This window comes from Schistocerca gregaria, chromosome X (assembly GCF_023897955.1).
Source record: "Schistocerca gregaria isolate iqSchGreg1 chromosome X, iqSchGreg1.2, whole genome shotgun sequence".
Lineage (NCBI taxonomy): Eukaryota > Metazoa > Arthropoda > Insecta > Orthoptera > Acrididae > Schistocerca > Schistocerca gregaria.
The window spans coordinates 115,469,897-115,493,971 of record NC_064931.1 but is presented as its reverse complement, the minus strand read 5'-3'; the positions used below and the strand labels follow the sequence as shown (position 1 = coordinate 115,493,971).

The window sequence follows — 24,075 nt, the reverse complement described above, 5'->3', positions numbered from 1 at the left end:
CAAGACCGGAAAAGTGATACGATAGATATGATCACTGTCCCACAGTGGCTGTGATTTAGTCCCCACGAACTTGTCAAAATGAGCATCGCATTAGCAGAACTAAAACAAAAGACATAAAATGTAACCAATATCCGTGTCTTGCAAATGGAAAAAACTGTTTCAAACTCTTTCACAAAAAGTGAAGCACTTTGCAATGTCTCTTTTTATTGCAAAAGTCGTAAATTTGTTGTGAGTTTTGCATTTTTATGCCATGAAATGTGAGTTGTAAGCTTTCTAACATTTTGCCAGCATTTGTATCAAATAAAACCAAGGTAAGAAAAGAATTTTACTTATTACTATTCCTCATAGTATCAGGTATGTTACAGCAAGTCAAGGTCTAGTTACGCTGAACTAAAACCTGACTCGCACGATGTTGCTAGTACTTTTTACCTTAAAGTAGAAGTGAAAGAACGTTTTATTATATTTTTCGTCTAATATGCTGGAATAATCAGAACATTCAACTTAATTCACCATTTTCTTTAAAAAGAGTTTTCACTATAGGAAAGAATGTTGTTAAGGTTGCTTTTATTAGTATACTTTTAAATTTTAATCATCTGTGTTTTGTGTAATAAATAAATGCATGTTATGTTTCTTCAAACGCACACCGTTTTATTGCAAAATCGTGGGCTGTGGAATAACTTTTTTTTTTGCGCAGCACTCGTCTAAATTAGAAACATCTTGAATGGTGGGAGAAGAATCTTTGCTAATTCAAGGCAGTGTGGTAAGCAGCATTAAGTTTACTTACTTGTAGCGGAAAAATCTCGGCTCTGGCCCATACTCCGTAGCCATTTATTACAGCATGAGTTATGTGCCCCTCGTCTATTACTCCACCTACTTTTGACGAATGTGCAGAAACAGGCTAGACGGTAATGGTGTACGGAACAAGGTCACTGGGGACGGGAATGGCATCAGATAGTGTTTTCGGATGAATCCAGTTTCTGTTTATTTGAAAATGATGGCAGCACTTTGGTTCGCCGCAGATAGGGGGAGCTGCATCTCGAGGCCTTACGGTGGTGGGGTGCCATTGGGTACAACCACAAATCACAGTTGGCGCGTGTCCAGGGCACAGTGACCAGTACAGCCTACGTGAATGACATGCTGCAACACGTAGCCATACCCTTTCTGCACAACACGCCAGACGTTATTTGCAGCAAGACAATTCACGACAGCATCTTGCTGCACGAACACCTGCCTTCTTGGTGTCACAGGATGTCAGCCTTTTGGCCTGGCCCATCAGATCACGACACTTGTCGCCAGTCGAATGGGATATGGTGAAAGGACAGGTGCAGCACTGTGACCCAATGCCAAACGCCATTGATGAGCTTTGGAACCAGGTGAATGCAGTACGGACGGCTATACCACGGGACGCCACTCACGAGTTATACGTGTCGGTGCCATCACGCATGGAACAAGTTATCAGGACACATTGCGCTCCCTGTGCCTAATGGGCAACGGGACACATTCTTAACCGAGATGACTGAAATTCTAATCATATCTGCAGGACATACAAATGAACATGTCCTCTGAATATGAACATCCTATCTCTTGTCGTTCAAGGTGTTCTGTTTTCTTCTGAACTTGAGTGTATTATTTCAGCTCAAAGTTTCACAGCAGCAGAAAACTCCTGAAGTTCACAGAAGATAGCCATTTTACACTTGATACTTCACACTTGTTTGACAGGACACTTTTACAGAAATGTGGCATCATAATAAGAAATAACAAACAACGTTTATTAACAGCGTGGTACAATTTGCTGTGTGGCACTTGACGTCCTAAACCTAATGTGATACAATATAAATAACACTTCTGTGTCTTGGCAGTCTATTATTTTGCCACTATAAGTGAATTGAATGTTTCAGACACACTGTTTATGGCCCCAGTTCTCCGTAAATAGCGATTGCTAAGTCGGAAGGGGGTCTTCAGAATACTGTACTGAACTGACTCCAGGCAACAAACTGAATTAATTGCTGGCGTGGAACTATCTGAACGTCCAGACTGTGTTGTGTAGTGTTGCCTGTCGGCGGAAGAATATCTATGTCTGCCAGTACAAAGCAGTAGCAGTGTTATCCGTGGTTGACAGCGCTCCATACGGCGGGTGTACTTACCGTCTACATCTAAATACTGTACTACCACTACTTGTCATTTCCTTTCCCGTTCCACTTGCAAAATACAGCGAGGAGAAAAACGATTGTTTATATGCCTCCGTATGAGCCTTAATTTCTCATATCTTATCTTTGTGGTCGATGCAATTTATGTCGGCTGCCGTAGAATTCTTCGGCAGCCAGCTTCAAATGCCGGTTCTCTAAATTTTCTCAATAGCGTTTGTCGAAAAGAACGTCGCCTTTCCTGCGGTGATTCCCATTCGAGTTCTCTAAGCATATCCGTAACACTTACGTGTTGTTCGAACCTACCAGTAACAAACGTAGCAGCCCACCTCTGAATTGGTTCGATGTCTTCCTTCAGTCCGATCTGGCACTGATCCCACACACTCAAGCAGTACTCAAGAAAAGGTCTCACCAGCGTCCTATATGCGGTCTTCTATACACGTGGATCACTGTTTCCGAAAATTCTGCCAATAATCCGAAGTCGACTATTCGACTTCCGTACCATAGTTCTCAAATGCTAGTTCCATTTCATATAGCATTGCAGCGCTACGCTTAGATATTTAAACGAGTTGACTGTGTCAAGTAAGACACAGTAATACTGTAACCGAACGTTACAGGTTTGTTGTTACTACTCATACACATTAAATTACATTTTTCCACATTTAGAGCTAGCTACCAGTCATCGCAACAACTAGAAGTTTTGAAACTTCCTGGCAGATTAAAACTGTGTGCCGGACCGAGACTCGAACTCGGGACCTTTGCCTTTCGCGGGCAAGTGCTCTGGAACTAGAAATTTTGTCTAAGTCATCTTGTGTCTTCCTACACTCACTCACATTCAACACCTTACGCTACACCACAGCATCATCAGCAAACAATCGCAGGTTACTGCCCGTCCTGTCCACCAAATCATTTATGTATATAGAGAATAATAGCGGTCCTATAACACTTCCCTGGGGGCACTCCTGACGATACCCTTGTTCTGATGAACACTCGCCGTCGAGGACAACATACTGGGTTCTACAACTAAAGCAGTCTTCGAGCCACTCACATGCCTGTGAACTTATTCCATATGCTCGCACCATCGTTAACAGCCTGCAGTTGGGCACCGTGTCAAATGCTTTACGGAAATCTAGAAATATGGTATCTGCATATTGCCCTTCATCCATAGTTCGCAGTATATCATGTGTGGAAACGGCAAGCTGAGTTGCGTTTGAATGATACTGTCTAAAACCATGCTTATTCGTGGACATGAGCTTCTCAATCTCAAGAAAGTCTATTATATTCAAACTGAGAATATTTTCAAGGATTCTGCAGCAAACCGAAGTTAGGGATATTGGTCTGTAATTCTGCGCGTCCGTTCTTTTAACCTTCTTATGTGTTGGAGTCACCCACACTTTTTCCAGTCACTTGGGACTTTGTGCTGGGTGAGAGATTTACGATAAATGCAAGCTAGGTAAGGGGCCAATGCAGCAAAGCACTCTTTGTAAAACCGAAATGGGATTCTATGCAGACCTGATGATTCATTTGCTTTCAAATCTTTCAGTTGTTTCTCTATGCCAGGGATGCTTGTTACTATGTCGTCCATGGAGGAGTCTGTCCCGTAGTCAAATGAGGATATATTTGTAGGGTTCTCCTGTGTGAACGATTTCTTGAAAGCGAAATCTGAGACTTCTGCTTTCGTTTTGCTGTCTTCAACAGCCACACCAGACTGGTCAACAAGGGACTGAATAGAAGCCTTAGACCATCGGCGGGCATATAGCATGCGCTGGAGGAAATGGCACGGAAGCAGGAAGAGGTCTGGGTTTGCGAGTACCATATGTAGGCCATTACATGTCACAGAGAGAGGCCAGGTGTGTGATTGTACATGTGTGGCGGCGACCTCTCGCGGTATTTGTCACGTACCTCTTGCTTGGTATACAACAGTTCCATATCTAGTACTCCGTCTTCAAGCCACGAGTAGCCTACCGGCACCATCCGACCGCCGTGTCATCCTCAAGGGAAGGAGGGGCGTGGGGTCAGCACACCGCTCTCCCGGTCGTTATGATGGTATTCTTGACCGAAGCCGCTACTATTCGGTCGAGTAGTTCCTTAATTTGCATCACGAGGCTGAGTGCACCCCGAAAAATGGAAACAGCGCACGGCGCCCTGGATGGTCACCCATCCAAGTGCCGACCACGCCCGACAGCGCTTAACTTCGGTGATCTCACGGGAACCGGTGTAGCCACTGCGGCAAGACTGTTGCCTCCAGTATGTAGTGGAGCGAGAAAATCGGTTATCTGTTAGTGTGAAATAAAGTTTCACCTTGCCAAAACTACAACTCAGTAATTTTGGCATAATACATAAATGACATCGTTAATGGTAGGATTACCGGTATTGTTGGTAGCATTGGAAGGGAAATGAATGTGTTTGAGAGAAACTGGGAGCCAAAGATTTCCCTTTAATTTTTTGGTTGTTTGTTTTGCAGGTAACTGGAACCGTACCTAATTCAGTGTTAGTCCATTGTGTATTTTATTTCCTTACAGAATGTAAATTGCACTTTACAAGCAATGAAAATTAGTTAATAGCGTAAATTATACTCTTTTACGTAACCAAGGTAATTATTTTTGATGCAAGTACAGTTTGTATTGTATTGTATTGTAACCGGGGACCTAGAAACGAACGAGAGGCTACGTCCCCACCGCAGCCGCAGTGGTCCATAACCCCACGACGATTACCGCAGTCCGCCGGCCGGGGTGGCCGAGCGGTTCTAGGCGCTACAGTCTGGAGCCTTGCGACCGCTACGGTCGCAGGTTCGAATCCTGCCTCGGGCATGGATGTGTGTGATGTCCTTAGGTTAGTTAGGTTTAAGTAGTTCTAAGTTATAGGGGACTGATGACCTCAGAAGTTAAGTCCCATAGTGCTCAGAGCCATTTGAACCATTTGAACTACCGCAGTCCACTTCACTCCTCCGGCGCCCCACACCGAACCCAGGGTTATTGTGCGGTTCGGCCCCCGGTGGACCCCCCAGGGAACGTCTCACACCAGACGAGTGTAACCCCTATGTTTGCGTGGTCGAGTAATGGTGGTGTAAGCGTACGTGGAGAACTTGTTTGTGCAGCAATCGCCGACATAGTGTAACTGAGGCGGAATAAGGGGAACCAGCCCGCATTCGCCGAGGCAGATGGAAAACCGCCTAAAAACCTTCCACAGACTGGCCGGTTCACCGGACCTCGACACAAATCCGCCGGGCGGATTCTTGCCGGGGACCAGGCGCTCCTTCCCGCCCGGAAAAGTGCAATTTACATCCACTAAAATTATGTTATTTTGTACTCAATAGACGTCCCTTCATCATGTTCAAAGGCAAGAATTTCCTGACATTATCGATAAATGTGAATGTTGTTTATGAGTGACAGAAACATGTTTACGTAAGTTCGACGAAGTACTGAAGCAATGTTTGATATATTTTTGTTGCCTTTTTTTGAAGAAAATTGCGTTTTCTAGCGCTACATGATAAATCTGTATTCTCTTCAACATCACTCTGCTTCACGCCACAAATCAACAATTTTCGAATAAAGCCTGATATAAACATTGACAATTTCAATTTTACTATAAATTCTGTTTATTTATACATAACAGGAAGGAGGATAACTATGTAGAAGAAAAATGTTCCGTAGGTTTTGCGGTCCTTTATATACCCTCCCTCAGTTTCTAGACGATTCACCCCTTCCGCTATATAGGGGAATCTTGTAAGACACTTATCGTATACGTGAAGAAAGCGGTTATGAGGTATGCCTGATAGGTATGCAACACCCTTAACGTACAGACATCGCGGGTACGACATTAGATTTCAGTTAGTATCATACATTGCTTTCGGTTCTTATATGTTCGAAACTAACTGAACAAATGCTGTCCAGGCACGAAAAATAGAGGAAAACGTAGGTTTCAAGTGTGTGAGCAAATAATACTTTTCGAAAGGACACAAGAGCATTCTGCAAGGGGCGCAGCCCCGAATCATACCTCGGTCAGAAAAGTGGTACCGAATCCTCCCAGGCCCGCAAGGGTCTGAAAAACGATGGGAACGCATCCTCCCGTTTGAAGTAGATAGCAGTTCTAAACGCTATGAATACTCAAAGCAAGCAAAGGGAAGCATATGAACGTACAGCAGAAGATGTAAAAATTTTTCGTGTGTATTGTATGTTTTATCTTTTATCTTATTGAAGTAAAGTCCAGCCGGCACAGCGCAAGTGACTAAGTCCCGCTCAAGGTCACGCGCAAAGCTTGCATAAGTGAATCAATATTTTTTGTTTAAAACGAGATAAGGAACATGGCAGAGATAATTATATTGTTTGTTATTGTGGTCTTCAGCCCTGGGACTGGTTTGATGCAGCGCTCCACGCTACCCTATCCTGTGCAAGCTTCTTCATCTCCCAGTACCTACTGCATCCTACATCCTTCTGAAACTGCTTAGTGTATTCATCTCTTGGTCTCCCTCTACGATTTTTACCCTCCACGCTGCCATCCAATGCTAAATTTGTGATCCCTTAATGCCTCAGAACATGTCCTACTTACCGGTCCCTTCTTTTTGTCAAGTTGTGCCACAAACTCCTCTTCTCCCCAATTCTATTTAATACTTCATCATTAGTTATGTGATCTACCCATCTAATCTTCAGCATTCTTCTGTAGCACCACATTTCGAAAGCTTCTATTGTCTTCTTGTCCAAACTATTTATCGTCCACGTTTCACTTCCATACATGGCTACACTCCATACAAATACTTTCAGAAACGACTTCCTGACACTTAAATCTATACTCGATGTTAACAAATTTCTCTTCTTCAGAAACGGTTTCCTTGCCATTGCCAGTCTACATTTTATATCCCCTCTACTTCGACCATCATCAGTTATTTTGCTCCCCAAATAGCAAAACTCCTTTATTACTTTAAGTGTCTAATTTCCTAATCTAATTCCCTCAGCATCACCCGACTTAATTCGACTATATTCCATTATCCTCGTTTTGTTTTTGTTGATGTTCATCTTATACCCTCCTTTCAAGATACTGTATATTCCGTTCAACTGCTGTTCCAAGTCCTTTGCTGTCTCTGACAGAATTACAATGTCGTCGGCGAACCTCAAAGTTTTTATTTCTTCTCCGTGGATTTTAATATCTACTCCTAACTTTTCTTTTGTTTCCTTTACTGCTTGCTCAATATACAGATTGAATAACATCGAGGAGAGGCTACAACCCTGTCTCACTCCATTCCCAACCACTGCTTCCCTTTCATGCCCCTCGACTCTTATAACTGCCATCTGGTTTCTGTACAAATTGTAAATGGCCATTCGCTCCCTGTATTTTAATTATATTATTGCCTATAATACAACATACAATGTGTCAGTTTGGGAGGATTCGGTCCTGTTACCTGCTTACCTACCTGATTCGGGAGGGTTCGGTGCTGCGCCCTCTGCAGGAACAGAAACTGGTGTTGTCCAGTATGAATAAAACGAGTCATATACTTGATCGTAAGTGGCGACTATTGAACAGGATGTAGCTCGGGTATTACTGAATACAGAGACCTTTGTTTCAGGAAGCCGTTTTACGTCAGTAGAAGTTTTGTCGGAGAAGACTTGTTACACGACGGGAGCGGTCAGATCTAACTTGTGCGTATCGTGGTTGGGTGGCGTGGGGAACGGCAAGCGCTGCCGGCAGGATGGCTTTCCAGATTACAAAGCGGCTGTACAAATGAACGCAGCGCTAGGTAGCGGCCGGAGCAATAAAGCGACATATTACCGGCCACAGAGTCCTTTGCAAACAGCTACCGCACTAGTCACTTTATTGCGCTATTATTGTTTTCCCGTGTGGAAATATTGCGTGCAAAATTAATCAGCTCCACTGGACACGCGTTTTACTGAAGCTTAGTCCTTCCTCCTCATTCTTTATTAATTTCGCGCAGGTCTTTAAATATGCACTTCAGTGAAAGACAAAAGACGTTCTCAGTTCAGTGTACCTCCTCTGCTAGACTACATCACAAAGTTGGCTTTTACTTCCGGAGCGCATAACATCTTTAATATGTAATTTCGGACCCTTTTCTGGCAGGTTTATGGTGAAGAGTTCGTGGGACAAGTGTTATTTCGCCCTTACTTATCCCACACACTAAATATGAATGTATACCTCCGAATGTGTTTTGATTTCTTGTACATGTTGTTCTACGAACTGCCTTGTTAAAAGTTGTCTTCTCAACACAAATATATTATGAATGTGGTTAAAATACAATGATATTTAAAAATATGACGTTTGTGATAGTCCGCTGTACAGATTAAGAAGTGTACGTTACTATTATAACATTGTATCTTTGAGCTTTTCTCACGGCGTTTCGTGAAAATGCATGATTCTCTTCCAAAGATTTGCAATTAATCCACAATGGCTGTCTGGTAATGACTGAAGTGATAATTTACAAATTTAACAAGATGTGTCGGGATTCCTTCAGCCACCATCTTCAGCTTGAGCTAGCTAGGATCCCAGATACGCGTCCCCACAAGAAGTGTATGGAAGGGGATCCGGGCACTCTCTACCACTAGTACTACCAAATCCAGATAAACATGCCGATTCCGCGGAGATAGTTGATAAAGGCCAGGAAAAGTAAGAAGAGGAAGAAGAAGGAAAACTGTCATGTAAGTCGTTATTGAACTTCCATCTGTAGGGTTATTAAATATATTTATCCACTTGTGCAACTCTTGGCATGTTGGATTAACGGATGAAATTGGCAATATTCGAAGAATAGTTGCGTGATTGGTTGAAGAGTGTGTCTAGAAAGCGTGAGAGAGCTGAAGAAGTGATGATGATGACGATGATGTTCGGTTTGTGGGCCGCTCAACTGCGCGATTATTAGCGCCCGTACAAATTCCCAACCTTTGCTAAGTCCAAAATCGCCACTTTCAGGAATGGTGATGAAATGGTGAATACAACACAAACACCCAGTCATCTCGATGCAAGTGTAAATCCCTGACCCCGCCGCGAATCGAACCCGGGAAGATGAAGAAGTGGTCAACAGTCTCCAATGGTGGCACTTTAAGAACCGTGAGGATAGTTCCTCTTAAAATACCGAGTGTCGACCTTCAACAGGAGTCAAGAAATAGAGTCCCTCCTTCCACAACTATTTCAAGTAATAATTGTGGTAGTAACTTTACAAGGAAGTCTAGTTGCAGTAATTTCTTCTGCGGATGGAATAAAGTCAAACTTTCTAGCAGACTAACCACCGCCATACACAGTATGGAGGTTTGCGGAGTAGGGGTGTATATGTGGAATCACGTTATTCTGATATCAGTTATTTGATATCTTTGGGAATTATCCTAGACAGATGGACAATATTCGAGAATTGATCGCTGTTCAGGTAGCTACATTATTCAAATACAATTATAGTCTCTTTCGAGTATTTCTTAGATAAAATAGTTGGCAGTAGATTATATATTCTGGTTGGCTGGTTGATTTGGGGGAGGGGACCAAACAGCGAGGTCATCGGTCCGATCGGATTAGGGAAGGATGGGGAAGGAGGTCGGCCGTGCCCTTTCAAATGTACCACACTGGCATTTGCCTGAAGCGATTTACGGAAATCACGGAAAGCACAAACCAGGATGGCCGGACGCGGGTTTGAACCATCGTCCTTCCGCACCCGAGTCCAGTTAACTAGCCACTGCGTCACCCCGCTTGGTATATATTCTGAAAATGGCTAATTATAATATAAACTATTTGAGATAAGCATTTTTTGCGCGGAAGTGGTGTCATCTATTTCTGTACTATAAATGGGAAATTTTGTAAGTGAAATTTTGTAGCGTAATGACCGAGATAGCCAATGTCTCGTGAATACGACGCAGATATATGTTCTGCAGATTTTTCGAACTTGCTTTGTGGTTTAGTGATGACATAGGCATCTGAAAGCCAACTTTTCCAAATGCATCATGACTTCCAAACATATGTTTTAATAACTAGCTACCCAGTATTTTAGTTACCTTATTAGTTTATCGTACATATGAACAAAATGGTTGAAATGGCTCTGAGCACTATGGGGCTTAACATCTGAGGTCATCAGTCCCCAAGAACTTAGAACTACTTAAACCTAACTAACCTAAGGACATCACACATATCCATGACCGAGGCAGGATTCGAACCTGCGACCGTAGACGTCGCGCGGTTCCAGACTGAAGCGCCTAGAACCGCTCGGCCACACCGGCCGGCTGTACATATGGACACCCAAATCACAAAAAAAAATGATAGTGTGTAACATTACAGACGAAGTGAATGGTGAACTTCACATTTCCTAGAATACTTTGGAAACTAGAGGAAACAATGGAGTTACCAATGGGGAGAAAATATAAAATCAATACCGTTAACAACAGAGATATTGAACATAGTTTGATTAAAACTATTTCGGTATGTTGAGCCGATTTTCTGATAACATCAGGATAGTATTTCTGGCAGAAAAGAAATATTAATATTTTAGAATTTTGGATTTGTTTGTAGCGCCTATTTAAAATATGAGTATAAAAATATGTTATTAATAATTCTTGGTTCATATAATCTTGCTTTTTATATCCAAACAGTAAAATTGGAAATAATTCATTAGAAAGTTTTTATGGATCACTACACAAATTCTCGTTTCATGGTTTTCCTAAAATCATACATACATCGAATGCGAACATGGCGTCGATCGACTACTAGAATTGTGTAGTACGGGAGCAAGTGCAGGTTTCAGTCCGTTGATTAGACTCCGATAGATTGGAGTTTGTTTACGAAATAAATTGTTATAAAATATTCTGTTCGAACTGTAATTAATCACTGAGAAAATTTATGGATTCACGAAAAGCTGGAATGCCACGGTTCATATAACGCGTATACAAATACCTCAAAATATGAAGCGGCAGCTTCTTCAAATGAGATTCCTAATTCCGTCCGAACAGCACTCGGAAGGATCAATGGTACCGATCGACCCCTCTGTCATCCTCAACCGATAGGTGTCACGGGTACGGTTGTGGAGGGGCATGCGGGCAGCACACCGCTCTCCCAGTTGTTGTCAGGTTTCGTGACCGGAGCTGCCACTTCTCTGTCAAGTAGCTCCTAGATTGGCCTCACAAGGGCTTGGTGCACTCAGCTTGCCAGCAGAGCTCCGCATAGCCGGACGGCCACCCATCCAAGTGCTAGCCAAGCCCGACAGCGCTTAACTTCGGTGATCTGACGGGTACCTGTGTTACCACTACGGCAAGGCCGTTGGCAAGACGGCTGATATCTAGCGATATTCAGTGAAGTGTGTGGCAAGTGGTAATTATTTTTTTTCTCTTTTTTTTCTGCTTCACCGTAAGATTTCTCCTGTTCCATACAATGCTGGATAGTGTATTTAATCGGTGCTTATGAATTTCTTTTAGACCGGGAACTAGACTTACATGATGCCCACGGTGTCTACAGTTTTCAAGAGGTATTTTATTGTATTGAATGTTAACCGGGGGCCTAGAAACGACGGAGAGGCTCCGTTCCCGCCGCAGCAGCAGTGGTTCAAAAATGTTCAAATGTGTGTGAAATCTTATGGGACTTAACTGCTAAGGTCATCAGTCCCTAAGCTTACACACCGAGCGAGGTGGCGCAGTGGTTAGCACACTGGACTCGCATTCGGGAGGACGACGGTTCAATCCCGTCTCCAGCCATCCTGATTTAGGTTTTCCGTGATTTCCCTAAATCGTTTCAGGCAAATGCCGGGATGGTTCCTTTGAAAGGGCACGGCCGATTTCCTTCCCAATCCTTCCCTAACCCGAGCTTGCGCTCCGTCTCTAATGACCTCGTTGTCGACGGGACGTTAAACACTAACCACCACCACCACCACCACCACCTCCTAAGCTTACACACTACTTAAGCTAAATAATTCTAAGGACAAACACACACGCCCATGCCCGAGGGAGGACTCGAATCTCCGCCGGGACGAGGCGCACAGTCCATGACTGTAGCGCCTTAGCCCGCATCTCGTGGTTGTGCGGTAGCGTTCTCGCTGCCCACGCCCGGGTTCCCGGGTTCGATTCCCGGCGGGGTCAGGGATTTTCTCTGCCTCCTGATGGATGGGTGTTGCAGCGCCTTAGACCGCTCGGGTAATCCCGCATGGCCGCAGTGGTTCAAATGTCTCTGATCACTATGGGACTTAACATCTGAGTTTATCAGTCCCCTAGAACAGAACTACTTAAACCTAACTAACCTAAGGACACCACACACATCCATGCCCGAGACTGGATTCGAACCTGCGACCGAATCGGTTGCGCAGTTCCAGACTGAAGCACCTAGAACCACTCGGCCACACCGGCCGGCTCAATCCGCAGTGGTCCACAAGCCCCCGACGACTACCGCAGTCCACTTCACCCCTCCGCCACCCCACACCGAACCCAGGGTTATTGTGCGTTTCGGCCCCCGGTGGACCCCCCCCCCCCCCATCCCAGGGAACGTCGCACACTAGACCAGTGTAACCCCTACTTGTTTTAGCAGCAATCGCCGACATCGTGTAGCTGAGGTGGAATAAGGGAAACCAGCCTGCACTCGCGCGGCAGATGTAAAGCCGCCTAAAAGTCACCCACAGATTGGCCAGCTCACCGGACCTCGACACAAGTCCGCCGGGCGGATTCGTACTGGGGACCAGGCACTTTCAAGGGGTAATCTAAGAATAGTCCTCAGCTTCTATACATCGGTACATTAGGTTATGAAGATGAAATGCAAGTAACAACGATGAGCGTACAACTAATGACTCTTCCGGGATTTCATTCGTGAGTGAACAGAAGAGAATCATTAATATTAGGAAAACAAATGCCCTCATTGTCCCACTTCAGACTGCTCAGCAAGTCTATATAGACATAATTGTGGAGAATCACGAACATAGTAATTGTGTAGCTTATAGCTTACAACATGGCTAAAACGGAATCCTCACAGTGAGAAACAAAATGATTGAGAGGACTAGATGTAAACAACGATAATGTACGCCTAAGTCTATATCTATCTGCCTACTCTACAAATCACACTTAAGTACCTGGCAGGGGTTCATCCAGTCACCTTCACAATAATTCTCTGTTATTCCACTCTCGAAAAAACTCTGGAAAAAACGAACACTCAAATCTTTCAGTGCAAGCTCTGATTTCTCTTCTTTAATTAAGATGACCGTTGCTCGCTATGTAGGTTGGGGTCAACAGAATATTTTAGCATTCGGAGGAGAAAGTTAGGGATTGAAACTTTTTGAGAAGATCCTGTCGCAACGAAAAACGCCTTTGTTTCAATGATTTCCACCCCAAATCTTGTGTTACGTCTGTGACACTCTCTCCCCTATTTCGCAACAATACCAAACGTGCTGCCCTTCATTGAAGTTTCTCGATGTAATCCGTCAATACTATCTGGTAAGGATCCCACACCGTGAAGCACTATTATAAAAGAGAACAGACAAGAGTAGTGTAGGCAGTCTCTTTAGTAGATCTGTACATATTCTAAGTGTTATGCCAATAAAACGTAGTCTTTGTTTTACCTTCCCCAACAACATTTTCCAGTTTAAGTTGTTCGCATTGTAATTCCTAGGAATTTAGTTGAATTTACGGTCCTTAGATTTGACTGATTTATCGTGTAACCGAAGTTTAGGGATTCCTTCTAGCACTCATGTGGATGACATCATACTTTCAATTATTTATTATCAATTGCGAATTTTCGCATACAGATATCTACATCGTTTGTCAAGTGTTATTGATCTTCTGGTAACTTTACTAGACGATAAACGACAACATCATCCGCAAAAAATCTAAGACGGCTGGTCAGATTGTTTCCTAAATCGTTTATGTAGATAAGAAACAGCAGAGGGCCTGTAACACTACCTTGGGGAACGCCATAAATCACTTCTGTTTTACTCCATGATTTCCGACAACTGCTACGAACTGTGATGTCTCTGACAGGAAATCACGAATCCAGTCGTGCAAGTGCCACGATATTCCATAAGCACGCAATTTGATTACAAGCCTTTTGTGGAGTACGGTGTCAAAAGCCTGCTGGAAATCTTAAAATTCGGAATCAGTTTGAAATCCTTTGTCGATAGCACTCAACACTTCGCATGAGCAAAAAACTATCAGTGTCTCATAAGAATGATGTTTTCAAAATCCGTGTTGAGTATGTGTCATTAGACCGTTCTCTTTGAGATAATTCATAATGTTCGAACACGATATACGTTCCAAAATCCTGCTGCATTACGACGATAATGATACGGGCCTGTAATTTAGTGGATTACTCCTAATATGATGTTGCTGATGCTCCGTTGTGTCATGACAATTTCCTCGAATATTTAAATCTGCTCGGAAGACGTCTTTTCGTCCTTACTCTGGTGCTGGGTTTGCTATAACCTAACAGACGACAGAATTAGCACCACGGCTTCGCACACTCTCTGCAGATGCTTTATACCCTCTGCTGCAGCACTTACAACACACGCAGACTAGGAATCTGTAAACACAGGAACGTTTAACACTGACCTACAGGAAACGGTCTATTCCTGGCACACTTTACAATGGCTCTCAGGCAAGATTAAGTCGCCGGCCACACAGGTTCGTGCAGACACGGTCGGTCTTGTACATCACAGATGAACATAATGCGTAGATATAGAGAAACAGAGAAGCGTAATTATTTCTCATGTACAATGTTTCTCTTTAGCATTTTCCCTTCCCTAAAAACACGATGATTTTGTAACAGTCGTTGCATGCATATGGATAAAACAAAACAGTCGTATTTTTTGCGGTATTTCGTTAATGTTTCCCACACACAGAGAGGATATAGATCTCCACCACTTTAATATGGTTCAAATGACTATGAGCACTATGGGACTCAACTTCTGAGGTCATCAGTCCCCTAGAACTTAGAACTACTTAAACCTAACTAACCTAAGTACATCACACACATCCATGTCCGAGGCAGGATTCGAACCTGCGACCGTAGCGACACTTTAATAACTGGTTCTCTTTCAATGAACCGTCTGCTTAGGGAGCCATTTTTTTTTAAATCGAAGGAAGTGGCCAATGTCGCTGACTGACATTTGGAGGACTCGGCTTTGCTGCCAGGGATTTTTCCTTCATTGGAGAAATAGAAAGGGATCCATTCAGCATCGTGACTTCGACTGAGGAGGTATTTGAGTGAGAATTAGCGGCTCCAAGGGCTGCAAAGCAGACATTGGTTGGGAGCTCTGACCCCATGACCACGAATATCTCATCGAAATGACGCCAGTGACCAAGGAGGTGATACGATGATCGATCAGTACCGATTGTCTCGTCTGAAGCCATGAAACCAGAACGGCTGAGCTTCGAATGAAGTAATAAATTGCCTCTGAGTACCTTGACTGGTACTGTTCTCCGTTTATTTTTTTTCCTGCACATTTCCGTAACTGTTCTGGAACATTCATATTAAGCACTGATCCTTCCTTCAGGTATTCTTTAGATGACATCTTAACGAATTTGGGCTTCATATTCAAAGTTTCCTACACAGTCTTGACATAAATGACATCTGTCGAGTTTGGCGACCAGTCAGCAACTTGAGGATAGCCAAACGTGTCTCACGGCGTGGATTAAGATTATGACAAGCGTAGAGTATGAATGTTGACCAGACACTCAGTCTTACACACTTCTATGTAAATGTTCTTTAAATACAGTCAAGTTATTGTTTTGATAGATTCTATGCTCAAGAAATGTATGTTTACTCTCTACAGTCGAAAGACGCCACAAATAATTCTAGTACGCTGATCGCGTGGAGATTTCAAATGTCTGAAAATATTTATTTCGCTGTCTTCCGTTGGTCTTGCATTTCACGTGAATTTTACCATGTTATCAATAAGCATTAATTTAATTTTTTGCACAGTTATACCTCTTCACGAAGCAGAATTCACACTAACTACTACACTACTGACCATCAAAATTGCTACACCACGAAGATGACGTGCAGCAGACGCGAAATTAAACCGACAGGAAGAAGATGCTGTGATATGCAAATGATTAGCTTTCCAGAGCATTCACACAAGGTTGGCGCCGGTGGTGACACCTACAACGTGCTGACATTAGGAATGTTTCCAACCGATTTCTCATACACAAACAGCAGTTGACCGGCGTTGCCTGGTGAGACGTTGTTGTGATGCCTCGTGTAAGGAGGAGAAATGCGTAGCATCACGTTTCCGACTTTGATAAAGGTCAGATCGTAGCCTATCGCGATTGCGGTTTATCGTATCGCGACATTGCTGATCGCGTTGATCGAGATCCAATGACTTAGCAAAATATGGAATCGGTGGGTTCCGGGGGGTAATACGAAACACCGTCCAACGGCCTCGTTTCACTAGCAGTCGAGATGACAGGCATCTTATCCGCATGGCTGTAACGGATCGTGCAGCCACGTCTCGATCCCTGAGTCAACAGATGGGGACGTTTGCAAAACAACAACCATCTGCTAGAACAGTTCGACGTCGTTTGCAGCAGTATGGACTATCAGCTCGGAACCATGGCTGCGGTTACCCTTGACGCTGCATCACAGCCAGGAGCGCTTGCGATGGTGTACTCAACGACGAACCTGGGTGCACCAATGACAAAACGACATTTTTTCGGATGAATCTAGGTTCTGTTTACAGCATCATGATTGTCGCATCCGGCGGTGAACGCGCACTGGAAGCTTGTATTCGTCATCGTCATACTGGTGTATCACCCGGCTTGATGGTATGGGGTGCCATTGGTTACATGTCTCCGTCACTGACGCCAACGTCATATTTCAGAGGTGTTACGACCTGTGGCTCTACCCTTCATTCGATTCCTGCGAAACCCTACATTTCAGCAGGATAATACACGACCGCATGTTGCAGGCCCTGTACGGGCCTTTATGGATACAGAAAAAATGCTCGACTGCTGCCCTGGCCAGGACATTCTTCAGATCTCTCACCAATTGAAAACGTCTTGTCAGTGGTGGCCGAGCATCTGGCTCGTCACAATACGCTAGTCACTACTCTTGATGAACTGTGGTATCGTGTTGAGCCGGCCGTAGCCGCCGAGCGGTTGTAGGCGCTACAGTCTGGAACCGCGTAACCGCTACGATCGCAGGTTCGAATCCAGCCTCGGGCACGGATGTGATTAATGTCCTTAGTTAGTTAGGTTTAAGTAGTTCTAAATTCTAGGGGACTGATAACCTTAGAAGTTAAAACCCATAGTGCTCAGAGCCATTTGAACCATTTTATCGTATTGAAGCTGCATGGGCAGCTGTATCTGTACACGCCACGTTCCCGGGTACTGATTTCTCAGGATCTATGCGCCCAAATCGCGTGAAAATATACTCAAATGTTAGTTCTAGTATAATATATTTGTCCAATGAATACCCGTTTATCATCTGCATGTCTTCTTGGTGTAGCAATTTTAATGGCCAGTAGAGTACTTCACAAACACATCATCAACAAATGACTTAGACAGCTCCTGAAGGGTGAAATGTCCGTCATACACTTGTTATTCAGGTGACATCCCATGTGTAGCCCACATTCGAAGTTACTAAATTCTCCAGCTGTTACTGCTCTCTACTGAAAACATGACACCCGCCACCACCTTTGATACTGGCGGGTCCTCCTTTCATGACAACTAGTGGTCAATTCCGCTTTAGCTAGGGATGTCCGGATACTTCTGATTAGACAGTGTATTACTCGTAGTTTTAAGTAGGAAATTTTGCGCCGTCTGATATAATACTCCACTTTTTTTGAAAAATACTCTTGATGAACTGTGAGGCATCATATTTTAAAATAAGAACCAACGAATTTATGCAGTTTACTTACAGCACATCTACATCGCATTATCTGCGCGAGCTCACTACCTGCATCAGCTTTTTATTATAAACTGTCTACTACGTTACTAATTACTCCTTTGAAATCACTAGTTAATGGATGTTCCAGTCAGTTTTAATACTTTCACAAATGCCGTGGCATATCTAACCCCATACATTTCCAGTCTGTGCTTGTCATCTGCTTCGATTGGCCCCGATGACAATGACACACTATAACATATACTTCACTCACGCATTACTGACCTTAATATCCTACAGCATGATCTAACGTAGCATATTAAAACATGTGCAAAAGGCGTTGTGTCCACGGCTTGACACTGAGATAACGTTGATGTGAATGAGTTTTCTTAAGTGTGAAACTTCCTGGCAGATTAAAACTGTGCGCCGGGCCTAGACTCGAACTTGGGACCTTTGCCTTTCGCGGGCAAGGTCCCAAGTTCGAGTCTCGGTCCGGCACACAGTTTTAATTTGCCAGGGAGTTTCATATCAGCGCACACTCCGCTGCAGAGTGAAAAACGCATTCTGGTTTCTTAAGTCTGTTGGTACAGCCTCAAGATGTGTGATTGTTTGGTTCAAACTGATAAAATGAAATACCGTGTCGCCAATGAATTCTTTCTATGTGTTGGTTTCAACGAACAGTGAAATTGGTGAAGCTTTTTATGGACTCTATTCCTTTGATTTCAACAGTTAATGGGGCGTTGAATTCAATGTGTGTGTTTTTCGAAATGACCTTCGTGATGGGCAGTCAAGTGAAAACATCGACCACGTGCACACGTATTATTAGATCATTCTCTTAAAAATGTCGGATTTTTTGACGTGGCCGTGGCGTGATTGTTTATACATTCGTGGTCGTTATTAACAGTTATACAAAAAGCTGAAATTAACGATAACATAAATTTCATGAAAACGTATTTTTGTCTATACACACGAAGCACTCTTCTTAATGACAACCTATTTTTACTGTTGTACTGTGCTGTCATAAGACCACGACTGAGTTCTGTATCTTATCTTTGAATAAGGTCTGAATACACAGAATTTTTACGAGGTAAACTTTATATATCATTTTACGAGGGCATGCTGAAAACTAAAGATTGCGAATTTTCACATAAAAATTCGTAAAGTGGTAAAAAAAATAAACGTTATTAGTATTCTACATCTTTACTCTTCATGTATACATATTCGCAGTCCTCTGCCATCAGAGGGCTCCGAATTGTAGCGTGTAACATGGCGGTGAGTAACGCTAGTATGTCTGCGCCTGAGAAATAGCTGTTGTCCACACATGGAGCACCCTCTCCTTCACTATGACAGTGCCAGACCACACACGACCGCTGTGACATCTGCAACAATCCGACGTCTTGAACTGAATGTCATTGATTATCCTCCATATTATCCCGCCTTAGCCACATCTGATTTTCATCTGTTCCAAGAACTTAAAGAACACCTTCACGGACTTCAGTTCAATAGTGATGAAGTGGTGGAAATGGAGGTGCGGCTATGCCTCCGTCAAACAAGTCAAACATTCTAGAGTGACTGTATAAACAAACTGGTGTCTCGTTGGTACTAATGTGTCAGTCGCCAGGTCGATTGTGTTTAGAAATAAATATGTAGCCTGGATAATATAAATATAGAATGTTAACAACATTTATTTTACTTAAAAAGATTTAAGAGGTTTCACATTAAAAATTCGGAGGTATTACTTTTCCTCACGTCGTAGTGTATTTATATATGTTCTACTAAGAATAATGCATAAATTTTTTATAAGTGACACATGCCTCTGGATCAGAGCACACATCATCACGCTGTAAAATCTCTATAGGAATGTTATCTACATCACGTAAGGCTACAAAGAAAGGAATGGGGATGAGGGCTTAAAGATCCACTGACAATGATGACGTTTTAAACTAAAAGTATAGATGAACTTGGATTAGGCAAGTATGTTCTTTAAAGGATGAAATACATCAAACACGGCTTTCAGCTTAACCAGTTTATTGAAACATCAGAAAGACCAAATCCGAACATCTCTACAGAAATTTGAACCCTCACACATCGCATATGAGTCCAGTGCCTTAACTACTGAGCTACGGGAGTTAACCAATTCAATGCCAAAGAAATAACTTACTTCAGAGAGCTTTAAACAGCTGATACTTTTGGAGGAACTTTACAAGAAAGTTGACACAGATACAGTTAAGAGTATGCTACATAACCAATCCTATAAAAGGCAAGTATTAAGAAACAGTTTCTATATTACATAGCTCAACAGTAAAATGTTAGACTCGGACAAAAAAAAAAAGGTTCAAATGGCTCTAAGCACTATGAGACTTAACATCTGAGGTCATCAGTCCCGTACACTTAGAACTACTTAAACCTAACTAACCTAAGGACATCACACACATCCATGCCTGAGGCAGGATTCGAACCTGCGACCGCAGCAGCTGCGTGGTTGCGGACTGAGACTAAGACAAACAGAACGTTAGTTGTAAAGTTAAGTAATATTTACAAAGGAAGTAAACCTGATGTGCCTGCCGGGTGGCCAAGCGGTTCTAGGAGCTACAGTCTGGAACTGCGCGACCACTACGGTCGCAGGTTCGAATCCTGTCTCGGGCATGGATGTGTGTGATGTCCTTAGGTTAGTTAGGTGTAAGTAGTTCTAAGTTCTAGGGGACTGATGACCTCAGAAGTTAAGTCCCATAGTGCTCAGAGCCATTTCAACCATTTTTTTTAAACCTGATGCCTGTAAAACATATGGTTGGATGTATGTGTGATAGGTTAACATAGAATTGCTAAATAAATGTCTTCAGGCCATAGTAAAGCTTGGCAGACGGAGTGTAACTGTAAGGGAATGTGAATCTTTGAGTTGGAGGAGTGGACTTACATTTATTGACGGTACTATAACTAAATAAGGTTGCCGACAATTTTTGAAATGCTTCTACAAAAATAATGAAATACTGGAAGACAGAGCGACATCCAAATATCACCACGCAAAGAACCCAAATTTGTTATGCATACAGTGTTTTCGCCCCTTTATACCACCCTACAGTTATTATAACACCTTCACAGTCTCTGTATCCAATTTTCTAGAGAATTCATTCGAAAATCTGAAAAGAAGATTTTAGTCAAGAGAGGAACTGAAGAATAGATCGAAGCAGGACTGGCTGAATGTTCATCCCAAATACACCACAACTGAAGGAAACATGCAAGACATTTTAAAAGAAGCAGTAAGAATTAAAAGATACCAAACAAGGCAAGAAGAGACAACTCTACAGTTAGAAGCTGACATTTTTGTTATCTCATAACAAGGTGGTTGAGTATTGCACGAGTTGTCTTAGTCTTATTCTCATTCTCCTTCTCCTTCTCGAACTTCATAGAGTAGGCTAACAGCCTGTTCCGTTTTCACTGCAGCAATGTAATCCTTGGTCATCCTACATCTCTCTTCGCTGTAAGGTAACAAAAAATTACTTGTTTAAATAACCTGTCATTCTCATATTCTGTTTTGTTGTTTCCATTCTATTCTTCCTTGGCCTATTTAATTTATAAGTTTTTCGTTGATAAATTATTATTATAATACTGTATTGTATTCACCTATGGGGGTACATCTTTTAAACTTCCTTAAAAACGAAATTTCAGTAGACTGTTCCTTTTTTGTCATTCTTAGTTAATGCCCAACATTCTCTTCAATATGTTAGAATAGGAATATCCATTCCTTTCTAGAATTTTAACTAACCTTGTCGTATATCAATTATTCTGTATGTTGTTCCCCATATCATTTGAAATTTACTTAATTTATTAGTGACATCGTTTTGATATTCATAGTTAATTTCGAAGCCTAACAGCTGAAAATGTGACACCTATTCTATTGCTTGTTCTTCTTTTACTACTTTGGAGCGCAATGGAAATTTCCCTCTGAGGTCCAATTCCTTAGTTATTTTTCACGAATTTTTGAGGTGGCAATTCTTACATTTTTGACGTAGGCGATGTTTTCGAAACTGGAGGACGTTTTTTGTCTTCTGAATGATTAACTGGTAATCGGAAAAGAGCAGAGTTTTTATGAGACACTTTGTTTAACTTTCGTTTCCTCTGTCTAACTCTATCATCTCAGTATATTATTGGACTATAGATTTGAATTCCTGTCGATGTGCTGAGGCTATTTTGCATATTTCATAGTATTTAAATTATCATTTTTGAACTAAGTATGAGAAAGAGGTACAGAAATATTCCGAAATCATAAAAAAAGTTTAATTTTAGGCTCGAGTATGCTCTAAATACACTACTGGCCATTAAAAGTGCTACACCAAGAAGAAATGCAGATGATAAACTGGTATTCATTGGACAAATATATTATACTAGAACTGACATTTTGGGTGCATAGATCCTGAGAAATCAGTACCCAGAACAACCACCTCTGGCCGTAATAACAGACTTGATACACCTGGGCATTGAGTAAAACAGAGCATGGATGGCGTGTACAGGTACAGCTCCCCATGTATCTTTAACACGATACCATAGTTGATCAAGAGTAGTGACTAGCGTATTGTGACGAGTCAGTTGCTCGGCCAAAATTGACCAGACATTTTCAGTTGTTGAGAGATCTGGAGAATGTGCTGGCCACGGCAGCAGTCGAACATTTTCTGTATCCAGAAAGGCCCGTACAGGACCTGCAGCATGCGGTCGTGCATTATCCTGGTGAGATGTAGGGTTTCGCAGGGATCGAATGAAGAGTAGAGCCACAGGTCGTTACACATCTGAAATGTAACGTACACTGTTCAAAGTGCCGTCAATGCGAACAAGAGGTGACCGAGACGTCTAACCAATGGCACCCCGTACAATCACGCCAGGTGATACGCCAGTATGGCGATGACGAATAAACTCTTCCGTTGTGCGTTCACCGCGATGTCGCCAAACACGGATGCGACCATCACGATGTTGTAAACAGAGCCTGGATTCATCCGAAAAAATGACGTTTTGCCGTTTGTGCACTCAGGTTCGTTGTTGAGTACACCATCGCAGGCGCTCCTGGCTGTGATGCAGCGTCAAGGGTGACCGCAGCCACGGTCTCCGAGCTGATAGTCCATGCTGCTGCAAACATCGTCGAACTGTTCGTGTAGATGGTTGGTGTCTTGCAAACGTCCCCATCTGTTGCCTCAGGGATCGAGATGCGGATGCACGACCCGTTACAGCCATACGTATAACATGCCTGTCATCTCGACTGCTAGTGAAACGAGGCAGTTGGGATCCAGCACGGTGTTTCGTATTACCCCCCGGAACCCACCGATTCCATATTCTGCTAAGTCATTGGATCTCGACCAACGCGATCAGCAATGTCGCGATACGATAAATCGCAATCGCGATAGGCTACAGTCCGACCATTATCAAAGTCGGAAACGTGATGGTATGCATTTCTCCTCCTTACACCAGGCATCACAACAACGTTTCACCAGGCAACGCCGGTCAATTGCTGTTTGTGTATGAGAAATCGCTTGGAATAGTTCCTCATGTCAGCACGTTGTAGGTGTCGCGACCGGCTCCAACCTTGTGTGAATGCTCTGAAAAGCTAATCATTGGCATATCACAGCATCGTCTTCCTGTCGGTTAAATTTCGCGTCTGTAGCACGTCATCTTCGTGGTGTAGCAATTTTAATGGATGGTAGTGTATTAGAAAAAACTTGGAGCGCCCGAACGTGAAAGTTAAGATAGTGTAGGTGAAAGGGGAGAGAGAGAAGCGTACTGGCGGTGCTTCCGGGCAGCGCGGTCGGCCGCAGACAATGCCACCTAATTTGTTTACCGCGGCGTCGCACGTGGGGAGCTGGGGCGCAGCACACCGTGCCGTGGCGTGGGGAAATGAACTGCGTGGGCCATTATCTGCCGGCATCGCCACGCATGCCGCCCGCCGCTCCGACAAACTCCGAGCGCGAAATACGCACAACACCGGCAGCAGCGGCACAGCTGCAAATAACCTAAAGTTCAGAACTCATTCTGTTTCTCCGTATGCGTGGCGAGTTACAATCTACGCGCAAAACTCGAGGGACATTTATATGGACGCAGTGGTGGCCAGTTCGAGAACAGAGAACTGTGATGTTTCCATTTCGGCGTGTCCTCGGGAGCTGAGGTCAAGTATTGGAGTACC

At 43.2% G+C, this 24,075-nt stretch overlaps 1 protein-coding gene and 1 pseudogene across 2 annotated transcripts in view; both read right to left on the bottom strand.

The window, feature by feature from the left end:
• The window catches only part of LOC126299380 (GTPase-activating Rap/Ran-GAP domain-like protein 3), a 1,486,407-nt gene that overhangs the window by 518,328 nt on the left and 944,004 nt on the right, over positions 1 to 24,075 (bottom strand). The window lies entirely within an intron of this gene.
• LOC126299912 (5S ribosomal RNA) lies at positions 4,270 to 4,387 on the bottom strand (annotated as a pseudogene).